The sequence below is a fragment of the Physeter macrocephalus genome, chromosome 9, assembly GCF_002837175.3.
Source record: "Physeter macrocephalus isolate SW-GA chromosome 9, ASM283717v5, whole genome shotgun sequence".
Lineage (NCBI taxonomy): Eukaryota > Metazoa > Chordata > Mammalia > Artiodactyla > Physeteridae > Physeter > Physeter macrocephalus.
The window spans coordinates 87,470,319-87,474,937 of NC_041222.1; the positions used below are offsets into that span (position 1 = coordinate 87,470,319).

The 4,619-nt window shown below is 29.9% G+C and overlaps 1 non-coding gene across 1 annotated transcript; it reads left to right on the forward strand.

The window, feature by feature from the left end:
* The first annotated feature begins 3,673 nt into the window (after positions 1-3,673).
* On the forward strand, positions 3,674-3,778 carry LOC112066752 (U6 spliceosomal RNA). The gene has a single exon (XR_002892849.1). It is a non-coding gene; the product is annotated as a U6 spliceosomal RNA (small nuclear RNA).
* The last annotated feature ends 841 nt before the right edge of the window (positions 3,779-4,619 follow it).

The window sequence follows — 4,619 nt, forward strand, 5'->3', positions numbered from 1 at the left end:
AGAAGTCAATCTGAAAATGCTGTATGATCCCAACCACATTACATTCAGGAAAAAAGCAGAACTGTAGAGACAACAAAAAGACCATTGGTTGCTAAAGTGGGGGTGTGGGGTAAATTGGCAAAGCACAGAGGATATTTTGGGCAGGAAGTATATGGGAAATCTCTGTACCTTCCTCTTAATTTTGTTGTAAAACTGCTCTTAAAAACTGGTCTTTAAGAAAAATAAAGAAGTGAAGACCATCTAAGACAAACAAAAAGTAAAGGAATATGTCATCTGTAGATGTGTCTTGTAAGAAATGTTAAAAGAAGTTTTTTGGAGAGATGAAAAATTGCATACATCAGAACTCAGGTCTACATAAAGAAAGAAAGAGTGTTAGAAAGGTATAAATGAAGATAAAATAAAATATTTTTTATTCTTACCTGATCTATTAGATGATGTTTGTTCAATATAATAATAGGAGCAGTGTATTGGGTGATTAGAGATTATGCATAAGTGAAATGAATGCAACAATATTATGAAAGGTGTGTGTGTTGGAGGGAGGGAATTGAGGATACTCTGTTAGAAGGGACACACAACACTCATGAAGTGGGCATTTGAATGTATTGTTTGAAAGTATATTTAGATTAGTTGTAAATATATACTGCAAACTCTAAGATGAATACTCAAAAATAGAAATAAGTATAATTTACATGCTAAGAGAGAAGAGAAAATGGAATCAAAGCCTAGGTGGTGAGAAAAAAAAGGAAGTTAGAAAACAAGGAAGGCAGGAAGGAAAGAAGGAAGAAAAGAGGAACGAAGGAAGGAAGGAAGGGAGGAAGAGAGTGAAAAAGGAAGAAAAAAGAGGCAAGAGCAATGAAGAGAAAGCAGTTACAAATATGGTATATACAAACCCACTGTATCAACAATTACTTTAGTGTGAATGATCTAAATACAGCAATTAAAACACAGAGTATCACAGAGTGGATAAAAAAGAAGATCCAAAAACATGACTGCATTTAAACTTACCAGGGCCATCAGTCAACTGGATTTAATTGACATTTATAGAATAATTCATCCAACAATAGTAGGATACACATTCTTCTCAAACTCAAATGAAATGTTTACCAGTATAGATTACATTCTGAGCTACAGAATACACCATAAAAGTTTTAAAAGTATAGAGATCACATAAGTACTCTTGAAATCACAATGGCATGAAACTAAAAATGATAACAGAAAGGTAGCTGAAAATCCCCAAATATTTGGAGAGTAGTCAATATACTTTTAAATAATACATGGGTCAAAGTGTCAAGAGAAATTAAAAATATTTTGAATTAAGTGGAAATGAAAATATAATTTATCACAATTCTGAATCAAAGAAAGCAGTGCTAAGAGGGGAACATATTGTATACATAATATTAGAAATTAAGAAAGACATAAAATCAACAAGCTAAGCTTTCATCTTAGATAACTAGAAAGAGAACAATATAAATCTAAAGCAAGCAGAAGAAAAGATAGAATAAAAATGAGAATAAAAATTACAAAATTGAGACAGGAAAACAATAGGGAAAATTAATGAACACAAAGCTGGTTCTTAGAAAATATAAATAAAATTGATAAACCTCTAGTTAGGCAAACAAGATGAAAGAGAGAAGACCCAAATTACTGATATTAGAAATGAAAGAAAAGCACCATCCCTACTGCTCCCATGAACATTAAAATGTTAATAAGGGAATATTATGAACAACACAATGCCCATAAATTTCATAACTTAGATGAATTGAAACTTGAAAGGCACAATTTACCTAAACTCACAAAAGGAGAAATAGATCATCAGAATAAGCCTATAATTATTGAAGAAAATGAATGAATAATAATAACATTACAGAAAAAATGTGTCAGGTCCAGATGGTTTTGCAGGAATTTTACCAAACATTTAAGGAGAAATGATACTAATTATCTACAATATCTCTGAGAAAATAAAAGTAGAGGAAAACTTCCTAACACATCAGAGGACAACATTACCTTAATACAAAACCAGACAGACATTTCAAGAAGGAGAATCATAAACCAATATCTTTCATGAATATAAATGCAAAATTTGTAAAAATGAAAGTATCAAATTGAATCCAACAATGTATAAAAAGTAATATACATTATAACCAAGTGGGATTTAACACAAGTATACAAAGTTGATTCAACATTTGAATATCAATTAATGCAATCTATCATCCTAGCCTAAAGAAGAAAAATCATATGGTGATATCAATAGGTGCAGAAAAAGCATTTGGCAAAAATCCAACACTGACTATTGATAAAGATGCTCAGTAAACTAGGCATATAGGGGATATTCCTCAAAATGATGAAGAAAATCTATAAAAAACCCTCCAGAAAACATCATATTTAATGGTGAAAATCTAAATGATTTCCTCCTTAGAACAGGTACACAATGCAAGGATGTTTCCTCTCACCACTCCTATTCAACACCATATTGGAAGTAACTAGTTAATGAAATAAGACAAGTAAAGGAAACTTTTAAAAAATACAGATTTTGAAGGAAACATAAAGCAGTATTAGTTTGCAGATGACATGATTGCCTATGCAGAAAATCACTGACCAAAAAACTGCTTTGGAAATAAGCTATTATAGTGAGGTTATAAGCTTATACCTATTACAAAGTTAATATATATAATACAATTGTTTTCTATACACTAGCAATGAAAAATTGGAATTTAAAATTAAAAATACAGTATTTGCAATGAATAAGGAAATGTTTAGGTGTATATCTATTAGAATATGTGTAAGGTATACGTGAGAAAAACAACAAAACTCTGATGATGGAAATCAGGGAAGAGCTAAATAAATGGAGAGATATTCCACATTCATGGATAGAAAGACTCAATATTGTTATGATATTAGTTCTTGAAAACTTTGTCTACAGATTACAAGAATTGTAAATAAAAATTATGGCAAGTTATTTTCCCGATACCAAAAAAATAAATCTAAAATTTATGTGGAAAAGGCAGAAGACACAATATCCAACACAATATTGAAGAAGAACAATGTCCGAGGACTAACACTACCAAACTTCAACACATATGATAAAACTATGATTGTCAAAACATTGCAACATTGGTGAAATAATATAAACAAATACATAAATAGAATAAGCGAGAGACCAGAAATAGAACCACACATATAGTCAATTGCTCTTTGACAAAGGGGAAAAGGCAATGCAATGGAGAAAGAAGAGACTTTTCAACAAATGGTGCTGGAGAAGTGAACATTCACAAATAATAATAAAAAAAAATAGAATCTAGTCACTGATCATATACTTCTTACAAAATTAACTCAAAATAGATCATAGACCTAAATGTAAAATAGAAAACTATAGGTCTTTTGGAAGATAACATAGATAAAAATATAGGTGATCTTATGCTTGATGATGAGTTTTATATACAATACCAAAAACATAATCCAGGAAAGAAAAAAATTGGTGTTAGACTTCATTAAAATTTAAAACATCTGCTCTGCAAAAGTCATTATTAAGAGAACAAAAAGACAAGCAAGAGACTGGGAAGAACTGCTTGCAAAACACATAACTGATAAAGGACTTATATTCAAAACATACACAGAACTTAGCGTGAAGAAAATAAACAACCCTATTAAAAATTGGGCAAAATATCTGAACAGAGTGTTTGCTTCAGCAACACATAAACTAAAATTGAAATGATACAGAAATAATTATCATGGCCCCTGCAAAAGAATCTTTTATATTTGTGAAGCTTTCCATATTTTTAAGACATAATTTGGCTGAATGGATAAAACTTGTTTAAAAAGCATTATATAATGGTAAAATAATCAATTCACCAAGCAGATATAGCAATTATAAACATATATGCACCAAACATCAAAGCTCTGAAATATATGAAGCAAACATTGACTTGAAGGAACAGATATACAGCTCTACTGTAATAGTAAAGGACTAAATACCCTACTTTCAATAATATATAAAACAACTAGAGATGATATCAATAAGGAAATAAGGAAATAACATGACAGACCAATTGAATATAACAGACATGTACAGGACACTCCACTCAACAAAAGCAGAATACATTTTTCTCAAGTGCAACTATAACTTTCTTCATGATAGATCATATTTTAGGTCACAGAATAAGTCTAAATAAGTTTTACAGTTCAAAATCATGAAGTATCATTTCTGATCACAAAGTAATGAGAGTAGAAATCAGTAGCAGAAAGAAAATGAGCTAACCCCCAAATATAAGGAAATTAAATAACATATACTTAAATAGACACTGGATCAAAGAAGAAAATACAGATTTATTGGAAAATATCCTGAGACAAATGAAAATGAAACACAATATACCAAAACTTTTGGGACATTGTGAAAGTAGTACTAAGAGGAAAATTTATAGCTATAAACATATTTTTTAAAAAGAAAAGCATAAAATCAACAACCTAAATTTATACCTTAAGATGAAAAAATGAACAAATTTAACCAAATCCAGCAAAAGAAATAAAGCAATAAAGATAGAGCAGAGACAAGTAAAATAGAGAATAGAAAAGCAATAAGAAAATCAATGAAAAAATAATCAAAATTGACATATCTTTAGATA